Consider the following 20546-nt stretch of genomic DNA (forward strand, 5'->3'; position numbering starts at 1 on the left):
AAGCCCAGTAGTTCTGCCACAGGCCCTAAGCCTGTGACCATCTTCACAATTTTCTCTGTCCTAATCACCAGGAAACCTGCCTACATGGGAGGGTGGGGAACTCAGTGTGCTAAGGCCACAGCTGCCTGTAAAATAGGCCAGGGCAGAGGACTACATATTCCCTTGATGGCCATAGCATTCCCCTTGTCAGGACCCATCAATATGGCCATCCCCAGGCATTCCAGACTCTCTTGAATCTCTGAGCCTTTATTTTTTTTTTAATTTTAGATTTTCTTTTTTTTAAATTTCAGCTTATTATGGGGGTACAAAAGTTTAAGTTATGTATATTGCCCATGCCCCCCCACCCCCCGAGTCAGAGCTTCAAGCGTGTCCATTCCCCAGAGAGTGCGCATCACACTCATTATGTTAGCCTTTAGATACACGGCATTTCCTTTCTCTCTTCCTTGCCTCATCCCTCTAGCAAACTCCTAATGATCCTATAAAACTCAGTACAAACATTGTGCCTCTATAAATATCTCTGTGACTCCTGCTTCTGCCTCTGGCCCAGACTGTGCCTTGTACAGGTAACTTAACAATTACAAAGCAATGTGATGGCTTCCAGTCCAAAGTGTAAGCTCCAGGAGGTCAGGGACTGGTTTTGTCACGTTTCCTGTTTCCCCAGCACCTAACACAGAGGCTGGTACATAGTGAAATAGGTTTATTCATTCATTCATTCATTCACTCATTCATTCAATGTTCATTGAGTACTTGCTATCAAGAAAAAGTCTAACGCCAGTGCTCTTTGTGCCACAACACACTCCACAACTACTAATGGTAACATCACGACTGCATTCCTTAGTCCAGTTGAACTTCCAATTTGTTTGAAGGTGTGAAAATTCATGGAAATTAAATGATTGCTCTCTTGCTATTTTGCATCCATGCAGATCTGAAAAATCAGTAAACTGGAAGATTTCTAAGAAAAAAAACACACTGCAGTACAGAAAGGCAAACAGATGGATATTATGAAAACATGGTTAATAGCCATGGAAGACAAAATGAGGAATGCCAACCAAAGTCTAACAGGATTCTCAGGAGATGATAATAGAAATAATGGTTGTGAGGGAAGATTTCAAGATATAATGGTAATAATTTCCAAGAATCAGAAAAAAAGACATGAATCCTCAGGGTTAAAAACACATTCAGTTCCAGGAAGGATACATGAAAACAAATCCATACCTAGACACATTGTATTGAAACTGTGGGACATTGAAGGAAAAACAAAAATATTTCAAGTGACTGAAAAATAAAACCAGAGGATTACCTATAAAAGAAGGACAATCAGATGAATAGACCTCATCAGCAATACAGAGAAAAGTATTTTTAAAGTGCTGAGATTATCATTATATATTGGTGAGGACTAAAACATTTCCATCCAGCTAACCCATCATTAAAAGCATAAAAGTGAAATTTTGACCTCTTCAGACAAAGAAAGTGTTTATTGTTTATGAAGTTTCACTAAAAGGAGACATTGTAGTTTGAACAAAAGGCAATTGAATCCAAATGAAAGGAGTAGGAGAAAAGAATGGCAAGCAAAGAAGTTGCTAGTGAATCTAAATAAACACTAGCTTTAAATAATAAAAGAAATAATGGCTAATGGAGGGAGTGTGAAAACAAGGTGGAACTAAATACTGGTAGACAATAATTTAGTACATGGTAATTGGGAGATCAAAGTAAAACAGTCTAAGCTCCTTACAATTATTGAGAAGAAAGTAGAGAAACTGAATAGTTTTAGATTTGTGAAGCTAATCATACTTAACATTTTAAGAAGAATCAGTAAAATAACAGAAAGGAAATGTTTTTTCTTGGTTGTGAGTGTTCAATTGGTAATGCTGAAATCTACTTTCCAAACTTTTAGCCTGTTGAATTGCAGATTTGAGGATATCATATATTTCTTTTAGGCTGCTAGAGCAGAGCACTCAATAAGAGTTATTTTGATGGTTATAGCAAGGATAAATGTGGCACCTATTTCATGTTATAAAATGTTCTTAATGTGGCCTAACAGCCGGAAAACATACTGAGAGAATGTTTCACTTATTTTAGTAATTCAGTCTTATACTCATCTGATCTGCTTCTTATTCTCTGAAGGAAAGCAGCCCTCCTTTTCTAACATGATCTAATCACCCCTGCGCCTTTTCTTCCATTCCATAGATATTCTCACAATCTCATTTTAACTAATAATTTCAACTTTTTCTCCATTAAATTTTTATCTGTTTGGGAGATAGGAAAAAATCTAAATTGGAGTTTTACCTCTTCCTCATTTTTCCATCAAGTGTGGTAACAAGTAGAAAGGATGAATGAGGAGGAACAGAAACATCTTGGTAGACATATTTAAATACCAAAAATACGTTTATTTGGGCAATGGCTTTTTGAAATCTGTGAAGGAATTTTGAATTTATTTGCTAATGGCACTTATATTTAAAACAAAACACAAATTATATTCAGCATCATCTAAATGCCTGAATAAAACCATAAAATCATTTACAAATGCCTCTAAGGGACCCATCATCACATTTGACTAAACATTCCTAGTTTCAAAAACACATTTAATTGAATATCAAAAAAGATTTAACTTGGTTATTGGTACAATGAGTAAATTTCAAAAAAAGAAGCAACCAGCAAAAAAATGTTACGAGTTGTACATGGAAAAGAGCAGTACTTGATGATTAATATTTGAATCTAGAAACTGAATTAGACATAGAGTCAACTCTTCTTTATCTGCTATAGTAACAAAAACATTTAAATGAAGATCAATTTTATAGAAGCTGAGATTCACTATTGTTTCTGGGTATGGTGAAAAGAAAAAAGGAGAAAAAAAGATCTAGTTCCCAGTGAGAGTCTACAGTCCCTAACAATTTAAAAGCATCTTGACGATTAAAAACAAAGAAGAAAAATACTAATTACCAGATATTGTTAATCATCAGGGGACAAGCTTGATGACTGTCCCTTGCACACAAGCTTCTAGGATGTCAATAAAAAAGTGGCTCTCCAAATTCCCATTACTAAATATGCCAACAATCAAATTTTAACGTTGATATACTGCTGGAAAATGTTATTATAAAAAATAAGGCAAGAAAACTGACAAGTCTATAAAAAATTAAAATGGCAAAATGAGTAGGGACCAATAAAACTATACTCCATCAGCTGAAAAGCAATCATCTTAGTCCAGAGAAGTGATTTCTCCTACTGCAGCAAGGTCCGCAGCTGCTTAACAGGGCATAACCCAGCACCCTGGAGTGATAGAGAAGTCCTTTGGAGGTTCCCCATGTATCTCTCCCACATTACATGTAAGGCTGAGAATGAGAGTTTTTCTCAAGTATTCAAAGCACCTTACTTTTACATGGGGTTTGTATCTTTGTTTCTCAAAATGGAAAGGAGTGGTTCAAGTGGACCTCAGGCTGCATCATGATCATTGCTCCTTCCAAATATTAAGTCATCAAAACCACAAGGAGTACATCAAAAGGACACACTGGCTTGTGTCAGGATACTTTAAATATGGTTACACAGAAGTTCAAATAAGATTTCAAAGAAGCACTTTGCCATTTCCAGAAAGACATGATTTATAATTTGGGGGTGGGGGGAGGAGCTTCTAAATGAAATATAGTTGAAACTGCATTGATATTTCTGGCAATGACACAAGATGACTGGTGCAAATTGAATTGTTTGGAGTATCTATTATTCTCCACGTACAGGTGTTGAGCACCTACTAGGTTCCAGGCTCTTTTCTAGGCACTGGGAAAACAGAGGCATTCAAATATAAGACCTTCCCTTAAGATATTTCCATTCTAGATCAATGGTCCTCAACCAGTACTGGCTGCACAATTAAACTCTTGGGGTGGGGACACAGGATATTCTGTAATTCAGTGGTTCTCACTCTTGGCAACACATTAAAATCCCCCTAAGCCTTACCCCCAGACATTCTAAAGTACTTGGCCTGTGATGGAGCCTGGATTATGGTAATTTTGAGAAGCCCTCCCAAGTGACTTTAATATGTAGCCAGGGTGAGAACTCCCAAGATAGTTGGGAAAAGAGACACATGCACCCCAAGAAAGCAAATCACATGGACTACTTTTCTTCCTTGACAATATATGACTTGACCTGGTAGAATATGTTGAAAATGAAACTTGGTAAAAAATAGATTTTTCTCTAATGTGACAGGAATTCAAGTGTCAGGAATCTATACTTCTTTTAGGTATTTAGTCATTATCTACAAATCAATATTGAAAAGGACTTTGAAATCTCAGTGAATTCACAATAGATGTAAGTACAATCATGACTATCCAGACAGAAATAAAGAAGAATGGCTTAGGAAATCTGGTAGTGGTTCGAACAAGGAGAAGGAATTTAGGTCCAGACTAGGTTGAGTGGCACATAATCCTTCTAAAACCTGGGATTCGTAGGACAGAGAGCTGACTGAGCACAAAACCCATAGAGCAGATGGTGCTGGCACTTGTCTGTTCTTTGGAAACAAGGTAGTGAACCCTTGAATCTTTCATGAATACACAAATTCTCTCTCTCTCAAGTGTGAGTCTCCTCCAAAAGGAATAATAAAACTCTTTAATTGGCTAATTATAATACAAACACATGATAGAGACTTTAATTTTCATAAACACAAGATAATGATGTGACTACTCTGACAATGGAATGTACCAGGTGCTGCCAGGTGGATAAGCTACACTCAGGATGAAAATGACTCTATGCATTCCCCCAGCCAGCTGACAGCACCTGGGAACCCCCAGAAGGCAATGAGCCTCTGAGGGGACCTTGGAAACATTAGGATGCACATACAAATATGCACTGACCTTGGGGAGCTCAGTGGGCTGCTTTTACTAGGTGTAGTTTTGTGATCTGATTTATTTTTGTTGCACTTTATTTGGGGAGAAGGAAGTATGTTCAAATTGTGCTTTCTTGAATGAAAGTGACTACAAAAGTGACCAGGAAGCCCTAACATGCTCTGGCTTTGTAAAACACTTTAAGTTAGTAAATGTGATTGTTTAGACCATGTCCAGCAGGAGAAAGTCCACATTAGAGCATGTCAGAATGACCACTAATCCTTATTCATAAACTTTCAAGGACAGGAACTGCTATTCCCTGTTTGGTCTGGCTTCACCACTGAGCCGCAATTGAGCCAAAGAGTGAACAATGAGTTCTTTCTGCCACGAACAATGAGGCATATTCTGCTCTGCTAGTTTCAGTTTATGATGACAAGTGCATGAGTGTTACAGGTTAAGTAGACACAAATGAAACATCTACCTCATGTCATTTTAGTGAAAGAGTTTTACAGAGTTGGGTAAGAATCATGGAAGAAAATTCCAAAAAACAGTTGACAATGCTACCAAGTGAATGCTCAGTCTGATATGTCTGGAATCATTGCCCCAGGTCCACGATCAAATCCTGGCTCTGCTGCTTATTCATGCTGTCACCCCAAGGTCACCGAGGCAAGTCACTTAACTCTCAAGTCTAATTTCCCTTTAGTATAAGGAAAGGACAGCATGTACCATGCAAAATCACTCTGGAGATTGAGTTAATGTGCCTAATTAAATAAATATTAACTGCTCTTGTCATTTTTATTGGCATACTCATTTTCTTGTAGATACTGGGTTCATTCATTTATACCATTCATTCATTTATTCAACGTATATTTCCTGAGCATCTGCCATGTGCTAGGCACAGTTCTAGGCCCTGAGGACACAACAGTGAACAAAAAGCAAGCTCCTGTCTTCTTGAGCCTTACATTCTAGTGACTGAGACAGATAATAGAAAAACTATTAAACAGATAAAAAGTACAATGTCAGGTAGTAATAAGTGCAGGAAAGAACAATAATGTAGGCTGAAAGGACAGTCAGTGGCAGGGGCTACTTGAAATAGAATGCCAAGGAAGACCTCACTGAGTGTGATGTTTGAACAGAGACCTGATCTGTGCTCAAATACTCCTGGTCACTATGCCACCTTTTTTTTTTTTTTTTTTTTTTTTGCTAGTTCAATCACTCAGGCAATTGGTATAGCATGCTCCCTTAGCCCTCAATTCTGTGACACAGAGTCCTATGTCTCCTTTTCCCAGCGTTCATGTTTTGGTTGCCCAGGGATGTGCGATTACACTGACAGCATCGCATTCAGGCAGGCAAAAAAGTCTCAATTGCAGCCCAGGTAAAAAATCTTGAATGTTAAAGTTTGTCAGATCGTTATTCCACCTGCCGATCCCTAAAGAGTAAGCTGCTATCTTTTTTTATCCTCTTCTAAAAATAGATGGCTGTTTCACTAAGGTGCTGTGTAACAAAGAGGCTGCCTGGCTCTCCATCCATTTATTTCCTATTATTCAAGTTGGCTAGGATGGTAGAGTAAGCTCCTGCCTCCCCAAGGAATTGTGGCCAGCCAGCAAGGCACAGAGAATGTGGATGCCCTGTTAGGAAAAGCCTTGGAGGAACTTCTTAGGTCTGCTTAAATAAGGGAGTAGGGGTGAGGGGGAAGGTTCCTGCTGTCTCCCAGTGCACATGATGGTAAAGCATCACCTCCATTAAGACAGGACCTACTGGAAGGACGTTCTGACCTATCTCAGTCACTCTCAGCCACATCTCTGCTGGCTCCCCGTCCCCTCTCTGTAACATACCCAAATCAGACTGATAACAAGATTGTGAGTTGGGAAGAGAAGAGGGAGTTAAAGTGCAGGCTGCATGCTGGAGTTCTAGTAATTCATCCTTGGGAGAGAAAACAGAAGCTGAGTCAAAATGCCTAGGGCCTAGGCATTGTATTCCTGATATTAGCAGGACTTCCATGTGGCCTTTTCATTTTATGCTCCATTTCTGGGCTGGGATGAACCCAGGCATGGCGGCCCTGATTCAGATAGAGGTCACACCACTGAGCATGCTCCTTGAGGGCAGGGATGAGGTGGTGCTTTTTGAGATTCCTCTGAGAGTCCAGCATCATGCTTGGCTCTGATCTAGGCCATTTCGGTGATTGATTTATTCACAATTTAATTATTATACCTGTTTTCTTAATGAGCCATATACATTTGGGGGATCATTGGCAGATTTACTTGGTTTTGAGAATTTAAAACTTAACTGTTGTTTACCATATATCAAATAAGGATGCTGATTAGAAAGGCAGCCTGATATGTTAAGAGAAAGCCCTGAGTGTGAGGTCAGAAGACCTGGGTTTTAATGTGTTTCTAAGTAGGTGAAATAAAATGCATAGAGAGAAGACAGAAAGGAAGGTATTTGCTATTTGGTGTACCAAATATGCCAAAATAATGATAGATATGTCTGTGGAGTAGGATTATAGGTGTGCTTTTTCTTCCCTATCATTTCCATAGTTTTTCTCCAAATTTTATCTAATGATCATGTTAAATAAGAACATTGACATAATGTAAGATAAGAGATCAGGTTAAAATCTCATTTTTATCATTTATTACTTGTGTCACTTTGGAGCCAGGTACAGGCTCTTCTCTGGGTTCTTAGCTTCCCATCTATGTAGAGGAAAGGACTGGAGGAAGAGCCTTCAGTCCTAACATTCTGTGCTGCTAATGCATTTTTTATTATGTTAAGTTTTTTTTTTACTAGCAATTTAAAGAGCTGGGACATTACCACTACTTCAAGTCACCATGACCAGAGTTGCCACGTGCTGAGGGAGCTAATCCTTTCATCAGGGTTCTCACTCCCAGTCCAAGAACTCACAGGTACTGCTATTATTCTGTATTCACTTGTGAGTCACAGTCAGCCTGATATTGAACCTTGAAATGCCATTGCAGCCAAAATGCAGGACTAATAACAAACTATCCCTAACATCTGTCTTCAGCTGAAACAACATCTTTATTTCAAATTTTGCCTTGGAATGTTCATCAGATACGTGTAGAACATAGTACAACAATTATCTAATTTAGTCCTTACAAGCACACTATGAAACAGAAACAAGCATTCTTGTCCCAATTTTATGAATGATAAAACTGAAGCTCAGAGAATCATGCAGCTAGGTACCAGGGTTTGAACACACATCTCAGCCATGCTACATGTCACTATAGGAATTGGATTGAAGAAAAATGTGGACAGCTAAGTTTGATGGGGTTTGCTGAGCTTCTAGTTGTCTCTATGTGGTTTTCTTCTGTGATTTAGGGACAGAAAATTCTCTAGCTAAAAGGATTTTGTTATTGTGCTGTTTTCCTGGTCCCTTGGGGCATGTAGAAAACCATCAACACTGAAAAGGCTCTACCATTGCTCCCACCTAGAGTAGGAGGTTAAGGGGTGGATGTGGAAGCTGACAGAGTCCCCAAGTGGAGCAGATGGTAATTATGCCATGATCTGTGCTCCTCCCACGTGAGAATTCCCCCAAATCCAGAGAGAGATAAAGATGGAAGAAGACGCAGTTCAATTTGGACCCAAAGTAGAGCCCATCTATGTTCTAAGATTCATGGAGTTAATATCAGCTTCTGATTGGCATGAGCACTCTATGTAAGGGTATTCTTTCCCAACTTTTTGGGCTAGCATGACATGTTTATCACAAGGGCCAATGGCAGGGCTTAAGAATGCAGGGACAGTAAGTGTGGTTGAAGAACAACAGAGTTTCCCATTAGTGTATGCAACTCCGCAATTTGCTAGCTAGGTGATGTTGGGCAAGTCCTGTAAGCCTTTTGAACTCCATTTTCTGCATCAATAAAGTGGAGACAATAAATCAATCTTACAGCATTTTTATAAGGATTAAATTAGGACATTTTTCCAAAGTGAGGGGAAAATATTATCTGGGTATGTTAATAGGCATTTGATGGGTGGGTATGTGAACTAGCATGCACATGAGCAGGCAGTGTGTCACAATCTAATGAGTCTGAGAAACACTGAGGTAAACACAGTTAAGTTACTGTATTTGTAGCTCTTATACCACCAACTTCTCAGTCTATCATGGAGTCTAGAAGCTGTTCAGAAGCCCCATGGACAGTTCAAGGCAGACCAAAAGTGTCAGGCTCACCTGAGGGCGTTACTCTGGACCACCAGGTTGTTTGGAATGCATAGAGACAAGATCAAGCTATGAAGCACAGGTCTTCCTGCATTTGCCTAAAAGACATCATTTATTAGGAGTCTTCAGGGTTCAGAATTCCAGCCCAAAGTGAAAAAATACTCAGACTTCCCCCAAGCTGGTGCCTAAGATTCTCAGTCATGATCAGGTGGTCACTTTTGACCACCAGAAGCAACCCATAGCATTGGCGAGCAAGATTTACCATATGCAAAGACCAGAGTACAATTAGAAGACATTAAGGCTGGGTGTGGTGGCTCACACCTGTAATCCTAGCACTTTGTGGGGCCAAGACAGGAGGATTGCTTGAGGCCAAGAGTTCAAGACCAGCCTGAACAACATAGTGAGACCTCATCTGTACAAAAAACAAAAAATAGAAAAATTAGTCAGGCATCATGGTGGGTGCCTGTAGTTCCAGGTACTTGGGAGGCTGAGGCAGGAGGATCACTTGAGTCCTGAAGTTTGGGATTGAGCTATGATAATGCCACTGCACTCTAGCCTGGGTGAGAGACAACAGAGTGAGATCCCGTTTCAAAAAAACATTAGAATAACTTAGCCTAGAGGCAACAGTGGAACACTGGTATATTGGAATCTTGGTACGGTTGTGGTCAGGCTCCCAGGCATATAGGGCAAAACTAATAAGATTAGAAAGTTCAAGTAGAGGCCAAAGCATGGCAAGATGGAAGCATCAGCTTAAAGAACCCCCAGATGAGTCTAATTCCAGCAGAAGAAGCCACTGCAAGTTCTGAAGGGCTGGTCTTTCTTTCTACTAGACCAGGAACATTTAATGAGGCATCCTGATCTTGGCTAAAGCCAAACAAAGAGTTGAGACTTGAAGGAGACAAAGTATGCTATAAAGCAGCAAGAGAAATATATTAATACTTTGGCTCTATGGAAACCAGGTGAGTATCTACCCTCCCTCTTTGAAACTTGGCCTCTACCCCCAGATGAGTCTAATTCCAGCAGAAGAAGCCACTGCAAGTTCTGAAGGGCTGGTCTTTCTTTCTACTAGACCAGGAACATTTAATGAGGCATCCTGATCTTGGCTAAAGCCAAACAAAGAGTTGAGACTTGAAGGAGACAAAGTATGTTATAAAACAGCAAGAGAAATATATTAATACTTTGGCTCTATGGAAACCAGGTGAGCATCTACCCTCCCTCTTTGAAACTTGGCCTCTACACACATGAACCAGGCAGTTAATTTATTGAACATTTACCCTGTATCAGATGTACCAGCTACACGACACACATCATATTTCATGATGAAATTATGTGCCTAGGATAATGATAGTAGCAAGAACCGGCACTGAAATCCAGGTCGATCTGATTGTAAAACCCAGGCTTTTTCATTTATACTGTGAGGTAATCAGGTTGTTTGGCTTTCCTAAACCTATTGGCCTCTATGTTTCAGTAACATGTCCCAGTGCTGGATCCTTACCAGGATCCCACAACTGCCTCTCCATACCTATTTATGCACTCCCACAGCTCACAGCCCCAGCATCCCAGGCTTTGTTCAAACAAGGGAGGTCCTGGGGTGTGCCTGGATATCTAAATAGTAATCCTTGGGTGACTAAATAGTAAAATGAATCCCCAACTTATGTCAAAAATGGAGAAATCAGCCCTTTTCCGGAGCAACCTAAAAGTCTTGCAGTAGATTTTGAAGACAATTTCAAAAATACTTTTCCTGTGCCCCACTGTCAGGCCACTGTTCTAGCTATTTCTTTGACCTGTGCCTGGTCAAATCCTGTGTGGTTTTCAAAGTCTATATCAAATCCCTTTCCCCACTATGAAGTATTTGCTCATTCTCCCAACATGCAGGGACCTTCCTTGCTCTGAATCTCCATGGAAAATATTATTTTACCTTGTATCACAGTTAACTAATAACTTACTTTTACCCCAAATTTCACAATCACTACTGTAAACTCATCAAAGCAGAGACTGCATATTCCTCACATGTACTTGTTCTGAAACACCCAGAATAACACCCTGTCCCAGAAGTTACTCAGGAACTATTCCTTGACTTAAATGGACATGTACATATCAACAAACATCCTGGAAAAATGAATAAGGGAAGCAGCACTGTAGGTCCCTGAGCAAACAGCTTCCCACCTTCTTGGAGACTGATCTTTGCATAGATCCCAGGAGAAGTAGCATGGCACTTTTTATAAAAATGTTTCAGGTTGACATTAAAAATACTAAGCCAGACAAATTCTGACCAGAAATCTATAAATCCTTTTAAATCCTTCTATTTACGATGACAAGCAGAGATTGATTAATCCAAGGTTGATGAATGGATAGCTTCATTCCCCTAATCTGTCTTCCCCTTCATCTGCTGAGAATACATGTTTTACTGATGCCATAATGTTTCCATGGCAATTTACATTTTGAACTTTCCACAATTGTTTTCCGTTTGCATTCAGCATGCTAAACAAGAGTGGTTAGGTCCACACAGGAAATAGGGAGGGACTCAACCATAAAGATGTTAAAGGTCACCCTTCAAATCAAAAGCAGATTTGAGAACAGAACATTGACTTCAGAGGTTTGGGCTCTGAAGGCATATTAATCAACAAGCCAGCTGTCCATACAAAGAAAGAAAAATGTAACTGAAGTAGAGTTAGAAACTTCTGCTACAAACATGCCACTATTTAATCCACTTAGAGTAAGGGATTGGCACTAATTGATGAAAATTGGGCAACCCAAGGAACTTGTTAAAGAACACAGATTTCCAGGCCCCACCCAAAACTAACTGAATCAACATATTAGCAACCCTGCTCAGGAATCTGCATTTTAACAGGTTCCCAAGAGATTCTGTTGTGTAGATACTGTTGTGTAAGGCTATGGGTTTAGGTAATTGCAAAGATGTCAGATTTGAATTCTTGCTCTCAGGTTCTGTTCTGCCTTGGCCTGAAGTCCCCATTCAAAATGGCAATGGAGATTAAGGAAGAGTATGGATAGTTCTCAGGCTGCATCCAGGGAAAATGAACTCCTTAAAGAGCCCTGAACAGGTCTCTGGAAGAGAGCATCCTGACCCTTCCTCTGGCTGTACCCAGTGTTTGGCCCTGACATTTCCTCAGCGCCAGCTTTTCACTCTTGTGTTGTGCTGGTATGAAGAGAAAACAAGCCCCTAGCTAAGACAGCTCATTCAAACTCAGGATATGATTCCATAGCAATAAACTGCAAACAAAGTTTCATTATATTTCAAATCCATTTGTAACCAGACAGCATCATTCCCTTTTTAAGGGCAGGACCTTGTTATAATTTTTTCCCTTGCATCTGGGCAGAAAAAGCCTCTACTTTTTAGAAGTTTTGATTGTAGTTGGATTACTGTTAGATTTGTAAAAATTTGATGACTTAAGTTACCCAGAATTAAAACAATAAACGAGGTAGTAACGGGAAAAAAAGAAAAAAAAATACCTACCAGGTTGAACAAGGAGCATTTTAACATCAACCTTAAAAAATAATAATATGATCTGACCAGTCTGCCAACCCTTAATAATTGGAAGAATTCAACAGCTTGTTTTTGGTTTCTGGTGCAAAGGTAAGACTCCAGGAAGAAATAATTTAATGGAAACAACATGTCTCCATCCCAGGATTAAACCCAGACCAACCCTGAGGGAAAGCTCTCACTGCTATGCTGCTATGCTGTTAGTATTATTTGTACTGTGCTTGAACAAGTGGAGATAATGCCCCATTAATGAGGGCAAGGCCACCATTGAGATAATTCTTCCTCTTCCAGGCTTTAAAAACAAAATACAAAAGCCATGGAAAATTTTCATGTGCCTTTGACAAACTTCATTCACTAATTACAAATCAATCATCAGTCCTCTCAGAGATCCCACTCTCAGGGCTCCTCCTAAGACAGACAGCTCCCCACCCTCAGCCCCTACTGCTCCTCTGGACAGCAAGTAGCTAATGGCCAAGTAAGTATATTGAGATCCAGGCAAAAGGGTACTGGGCAAGATGTTTCCACTTACTTGTGCCTCCAGAGATGCTATTGCCTTTCACATAAATACCAATACAGTCTTTCCAGCTCCATCCCATTTCTGTGAATCTTCCCCCCACAGTTATTTTGCAGCTGACCCACTGTACTGTAGGTCAATGTCCTGGACGCAGCCTGCTCCTTCTCTCATTCCCAAATAAGAAAAGCCTAGTCCCTCGTGCTGACTTCCATCTCAGTTTCCCCAGACAGCAGGGTTGGGGCATCCATGTCACAGGATACATTCATCTCTGCCTTTTTCTTTAGAGCTAATCTGCCTGACAGCACAGTGACAGCTTCCAAACCCCACTAATGGTTTCCAGAGCTCTTGTAAAGCCAAGACCTTGCTACTGTTTTGGAGCTTCCTTTGGATTTTTTTTTTTTTTTTGCCTTACAAAGAGAAAAATAAAAGAAAGAAAGGAAAAAATCCTTTTTATCTTGACAAAAAAAATCCCATGCTTATATTGGGAGAGTTCTGGTGAGAAGTCCTTGCAGAGAAAAGAAAGTAGTAGGAAAACTGCTCCAAAGAAAGGCTTAGTTTAGTTAATCTTAGCAAATCCACAGAGTGGTTGTTTCAGGTCCTATAGTAAATGTTGTGCTATCTATACCCCACCCAAATCTCTTGGCACTGACTGTTCCTGTACACACAGGTACCTCTCTACCGAAAGTATCTGCCATTTCTGCCTGCCAGCATGCATTATCTAGCCCCATGAATCTTGCTTCACCTGGGCATGGGGTAAGCTGGAGAGTGAGTAATTGCCAGGGAGTTGATGTTCCCAGGAGCAGCCCTTAATCAATGAGTGACATGAGTTAGTGGGTAACTGCTCCATTTTTTTCAACTCTAAGGCATGTTCTGTACAACTTCTAGGGTCCCCAGGATGACAGAGTCCCAGTTGCCCATGGTTGTAACCTGCTCATTAACGTACTATACATTAGTTTACAGACATTCCTCTTTTCCGTGTCTCATTTCCCTACTCCATTAATGGTGTTTATTGGAATCACCTTCCAAATAAACCACTTTAACTCAAATCCTTCCTCAGGGTCTGGTTCAGGGAGAAGCGGACTTAAGACCGTTATCATCATCAGACCCAATAAATTTGGCAAAAGGAACTGGGCATGTTCAGCTAAGCTCCTTTCTCTTTCTTAGAATCTGCTTTTTGAAGTAACATGCATTCTTATTTTCTTGGCCACAGACCTAAGCCATGATCTCCAAACAGCTTTACCAGAAATTGAGGTGATATTTTTATCTCCATATATTTCACTGCTGTGTCTCATTTTGTTCAAGACTCAGACAGGGAATGAGAGGATGTTATTTATTGATCCACTAAAGCCTCAACAGGAGCTTGTGTCTTGCCATCATCTATTGTCAGAAGAGATCTACAGGTGAGGAATCCCAAATCCTCAAGGGTTCAAGCTGATGGGTCCATGGTCTTCTCTTCATCATTGCCATCAATTTCCATACACACTCTTCAGAGAGGTAAATATACTCATTTCTTTCTGTGTGAACTTTGGAAGATGACTTAAACCTTTCTGCACCTCCATCACAGGATTTCTGTGAGGATTAGATATGAACTAAAGTGCCTTTTAAAATGCCTGACATATAGTATGCATCTAACAGATGGTAAATAAATTTAAGTGGTGAACTGTTCTGGCTTCTCCAAATTCTTCCTGGTCCTAGCACCTTTGCTGATCATCCTTAATTCTTACCCATTTCACAGCAAATAACTTCTATAAATACATGTTTGTCCTGGATCATTAGACGCTGTGAAGTGTGAACAGCAAGCAGCTCTGTAATGTTTAGGTGATTTTTTTCAATTGGTCCTGCTGGTGTTATGCAAAGGTGCCTTCAGAGCTTTGGGAGGGCTATTGATCATACAGCAACATCTGTTCCATGATCCCCAGTGAGCTGATTGCAAGACAGCAGGAGATGACTTGAAAATCTCACTATCCAGGTCTGGGATAGCAAATTCCTGACATATGGGCCACTCTGACACTTTTAAGTCCATAATGGCCAAACATTCCTTACAATGCTTCTGAACACAGGCTTCTTAGTATCTTTTACCAATTGATTGGAGTTGACAAGTGAAATGAACCCATTTGCAATTCCTGATCTGGTTAAACTAGATCACGGAAGAAACAGGCTTCATAATGTGGGGAAGCTTGCAGGGGTGTCTGAATTACGATGCAAAGAAAGGATCTGCATTCTGATAGACCAGCATCAGACAGGGACAGCAATGAGCCAGAGAAGGGCTAGTTTGCAGTGCATGCCATTGATTATAAATTTCTATCTATTTTTGATGTTGATAAAGATATCATTAAGTAAAATATTAATATGAATCAGGCAGAACAAATTAACTCTTTTATGACAAATTGAATGCTTTAAAAAAGCTGCTTCACTTAGGAAAACAATCACACTCTGCTTTCTGTTCAGGTATCACAGCAATTTCCAATTGAGTAGTGGTCATATTTCAGTGAGACCAATATGAGCAGAAGTGGAGGGAACTTTGGAGATCAAGTTGTCCAAGCCTCTTTTTGTATAGATGGGAACACTGATTTCTATAAAGGAAAAGGAATTTTCCCAAGTTCACATAGTGAGTTAGTGGCAGAATCTAGAACACAGCTAAGATGTATTCTGGACCAAAGCTCTTTTTACTAAACCAGATTATCCCTAAATTACCAAAACAAAACATAAGGGGGGGGGCAAGAGTGAAGGGGAGAAAGAGAAAGACAGAAGAAGAAGGGAAGAGCAAGATAGTGAAAACTGTGAAAGGTTTTTTTAAAGCTGATCCTGACCATAACTCTGTGGTGGCTTCAAAGAACACTATTAATTATGCAAAAGTAATAAGAAATAAAGAAAAAAGGAGCAGAACCACATTAAATAACTAAGCAGCCTAAGACTTAGGTAAATACACATTTAGCTTGAGCCTCCCCCATGGTAATGGACTAAAGGTTTATGCCCCCCAAAATTCACATGTTGAAGCTCTCTAACCCCAATGCAATGATATTAAAAGGTGAGTCCTTTGGGAGGTAATTAGAGTTAGATGAGTTCATGAGGGTGGGCACCCATGATGGGATTAGTGCCCTTACATTAAGAGGAAGAGATACCAGAGCTTTATCTTTCCACCTTGTAAAGGTACATCAAGAAGATGGTCATCCACAACCAGGAAAGGAGATCTCACCAGAACCTGACCATGTTGAGCACCCTGACCTTGGACTTTCAGCCTCAAGAACTGTGAGAAATAAATGTCCGTTGTTTAAGCCACTCAGTCTATGGTATTTTGTTATAGCAGCCCCAGCTGACTAAGACTCTCACATTTCACTTTACTTTTTGAGCAGCAAGTCTCACCCAAGGTAATTTACTTTCCTATCATTTATAATAAATTTTAAATGATAATTCACTTCTGGACAATTGCTTCAAGTCCACTAAAGATTATCAAAGTGTGTTCCCCATGTCTCATGCTTTCTTGGAGTTTGCTCTTTATTTTCTTATTTTTTTTTTACTTTTAAGTTGCCTTGTTATGAGCATATTTTGCTACAGATAGCATCTGCAAGTGTGTATTTCAAATCCCACAGGCTACCATGACATAAGATTAGGCTCTCAGCTCTCTAATTAAACAGGCTTCTCGATTCACGATGGCAAAGTCCAGAAGCAGTAGGAACTGACCAGAAAGGAGGCCCTATTTTCTCCTCACTCACCATCAGAACAATTTTTTGAGTTATGATGACTCTGAAAGGAATGTATGTGATCAGTTCATCTGAAAGAAGGAGCTACCAGGAATTTTATAAACTCTGACCCATCTCCTTTGAAAAGAACATGTGTCTGTGTCTATTATAGGGGAGGGGAACCACACCACCAGATAGTTTAACCATTTGAGATCAAAAGCTTTCCACAAAAAATGACACAATTCTCTGATTCCTTAAAGAGAGGACAAAAAAAAATACGAGTTCCTGTCTACTTGTGCTTCAGTATCATTTTCATATAGCTGTTGGCTCTTGACACTGGGGCTTGTTGTTCATACATGCTGTCTCTGGGAATTGGACCTTGGCTTTCCTTCACTCTCTTTTGCTTAACCAACCCCTTCTACTACCACGGTCCCCACTGCCTTGAACACAAAATCCCCTGTAGTCCATAACCCCCAGATCCTGTTCTCTACGATAAGTAGCTCAGCCTACAGAACTCTGGCTAGTCTTGCTTCTCCCATGAGGAAGGGAGTTACAGATCATAAGAGAGTTTGCCTTTGAACTAAATACACTAAGGTTGCTTTACTTTATGAGGTGTTATGTCTGCTTATTTTAAATGCATCTCCTTTGTCCCCACATTCAATAATGGGTCTCTGATCATTTACTATGGATTAGGCACTGCACTGAGGGATACAACCATTAAATAACACACAGTCTCTTCTCTCATGGAGCCTACAGTCAAGTAGGGGACATAGGCAAGTAAACATTCAGTTACAGTGCTGTGTGAGAAGTACTATAATGAGGGTAGTATAGGGGGATGTTTAAACATAAAGGAGGAGCTCAGAACAAGTATTGGGAAATGTCAAGGAATGTTTCTGAGGGAAGTTAATGTCTGAGTCCCAAACAATGACCAGAAGTGGATGACTGACTGGCAGATAGTACAATTAATTGATGTGGGCTGAAAAATCATCATTTGTTATCATCAGAGTATCTACCTATAAAATTTCCCTTACCCATTCCAATGCACTACTTCTAATTTGTGAGGTACTTCAAAATCAGATCAGCAGGAGTATTAGTACTATGTATAAATTAAGAGAAAAGAGCTGTTTGAGACTTTAGGGGCTTACCTATGAAAAAAATGCAACAGGATTTCTTATAAAAGATCACAAACATCACAAACCATAAAGGAAATGACTGATAAATATGACTACATTAAAAAATTTTAAATGTGCACATAAAAAAAGACACCAAGAACAAATTAAGTCATCACAGACTGGACACAAAATTATAATATATTTAACAAAAAGGATTAGTATTAATAATAAATAAAGAACTCCAACAAATCACTAAGGAAGGAGCCAAAAGTCTCATTAGAAAAAAACGGGCAAATGATATGAATAGGAATTTCAAAGAAGAGAAAGCCTTAGGACTTTCTCATATATGATCTTGAAAATGTAAATTAACAAGAGGAAGAAGGTACAACCACTCTTTGAAATAGTTTGGTAGTGCCTTTTATAATTAAATATGGATTTACAATACAACCCAGCAATTGCATTTATGGGCATTTATCCCAGAAAAATAAAGACTTGTTTTTAAAACTGTAAATTACTCAAATGTCTTTCAATGGGTAAATGGTTAAACTACAGTACATATATACCACAGCATGCAACAACTTAGACACACTTCAAGGATATTATTGCTGAGTGGAAAAAGTCAATCTCAAAAGGTTATATATTGTATAACTCCTTTAATCTAATATCTATGAAATAAAAATTATAGACATGGTAGTCAAGTTAGTTGCTAGGGATTAGAAGACAGTAAAGCACTGTAGCTATAAAGGAGTAACACAGGGGAGACTTGTGTATAGTGGAGTATGTTAAATGTGGTGGTAGCTACACAAAACTACACATATTATAAAATTACATAAAACTACATATACCCAAATGAATTCATGTGTAACTGGTGAAATCTGCAAAAGCTATAAACATTTTGCCAATGGTTTCTATCTTGTGCTATAAGTTGTATAAGATGTTAATACTGGAGCAAGCAGTGGAAGTGTTCACAGGACTTCCCTGCATATTTCTTTGCAACCTCCCGTGAATCTACAATTATTTTAAAATAACAAAAATTTAAAAAGAGGGAGGGCGGATTTGAGGCAAAATGTTAACATTTGCTTTATCTTAATGGCAGGCATGTGAAAGTAATATTTTCTGCACCGATATTGTATGTTTAAATTGTTTTGTGATTATAATATATAATAGTAATAGAAAAACACAGGCTTAAAGTCAAGCATACTTAGTTTAAATCACAGATCTGTCACTTCCTAGCTGTATGACCATGGGAATGAAATTTAATCTCTCAGAATATCAGTTTCCTCTTTTTTATAAAGTCTACATAAAATTCTCTGCCTTTAGAGAGGTTTTTTTGGTAAGATTAATTAAAATAATGACTATAACATGCTTGGCATAATTACAAATGTGATTAATGGCTGGTATGAAATGATGACAATGATGATCGCAAAGGTTGTTCATTTTTATATAGCCTCAGTTGAAATTAATTTGATGTGTCCCCATAAAGCAAGCCAAAGATTATTCAAGTTAACCTATGAATGAGAATATGTCTACCAGGGTGTTGGTGGTTTTCTTCACTTCAGCAACATCAAATCATATTGTCCTTTAGATAATCTCACAGAATTCCATGCAATGTTATAACATAGAGGGTAAATGGGGATAACTGACGTCCTATCAACTCTGCCACAAAGTTGTATGACTACCTCAATGTTATCATTACAGAGAAAGGTAGAACTGGAGGAGTGGGGTGAGAATAACAGCTGAGAATAATGTTATACGTTCTCTTGGTCTTCTCTACTCTCTACTTCATCTCTGTAGGTAAAAGTTTTAATAGTTCATGGCAAGGTTCCATGAACTCAGCGAACTATGCAAAAAGAACTAGCACTGATTTTAATATTGTTAATATATTATGTAAGTAGTATAGCCTAGTTCTCTTAAGAGTGTGGATCTCACATTTAGTGCTAAATTTGAGAACTGGCTCTGCCACTTACTTCATGTATGCCCTCAGACAAATTACTTGACTTGTCTGAGCCTCAGTTTTATTATCTGTGAAAATATACATGATAAAACCTACTTTAAATGGTTATTTTAAGCATTAAATAAAATAAACTATTTAGAACTGTTAGTATGGTGCCAAGTACATGGTAAGCACTCAAGAATTAGCTAATATTTATCTTCTAAACCATAAAGGAAACTCTGCTGACTATTACATTTTGTCTCAAAAGTTTCTGAAGGGGACTGACTGGGCAAGATGGCAGAAGAGAAAAAACACCAGCAAGAGCATCTCTGCAAGAAAGAAAGATTTTAGATGAAAGTGAAAACAACCAAACAGGCAGACAAATAGATCAGATTAGGGCTGGAAAGAAGGATGCCTGAACCTACAGGAGACTCCACAGCAAGAAGTTGTGGAGCAGAACTGGAAGGAGAAAGGCATCAGCACAGTGTAAACTCCAAGAGGCTTGGAGACCAGAGACAAAGGTAGGTGGAGCAGTTAAATTTCCCTCCCTTGCATCTCAGACTGCTGGTGGGCTCCTGAGCTGCTGGAGAGACCTGCCAACACAAGCCCAGAAACGGCTGCCAGCAGTGAGCAGTGAGCCTCTTGTAGACAGGACACCAGGATCCCAGCTCCCTCTGGATACCATACCCTCCACCCCACAGACCCGAGCCAAACAGCAGGTTCCATATTGATTGCTTCATTCTCCACTTCCTCTTGCCTAATTGTGGCTGCCAAGAGAGACAATTTAGCCACCATGAGGAGGCACCTGCAAGAACTGGGACCTTTCCTT

At 39.3% G+C, this 20546-nt stretch overlaps 1 protein-coding gene across 1 annotated transcript in view; it reads right to left on the reverse strand.

Annotated features, from left to right (window-relative positions):
- FGF13 (fibroblast growth factor 13) overlaps positions 1–20546 on the reverse strand; it is a 510355-nt gene that overhangs the window by 252486 nt on the left and 237323 nt on the right. The gene's annotated exons all lie outside the window — the stretch shown is intronic.

The sequence above is a fragment of the Lemur catta genome, chromosome X (genome assembly GCF_020740605.2).
Source record: "Lemur catta isolate mLemCat1 chromosome X, mLemCat1.pri, whole genome shotgun sequence".
Lineage (NCBI taxonomy): Eukaryota > Metazoa > Chordata > Mammalia > Primates > Lemuridae > Lemur > Lemur catta.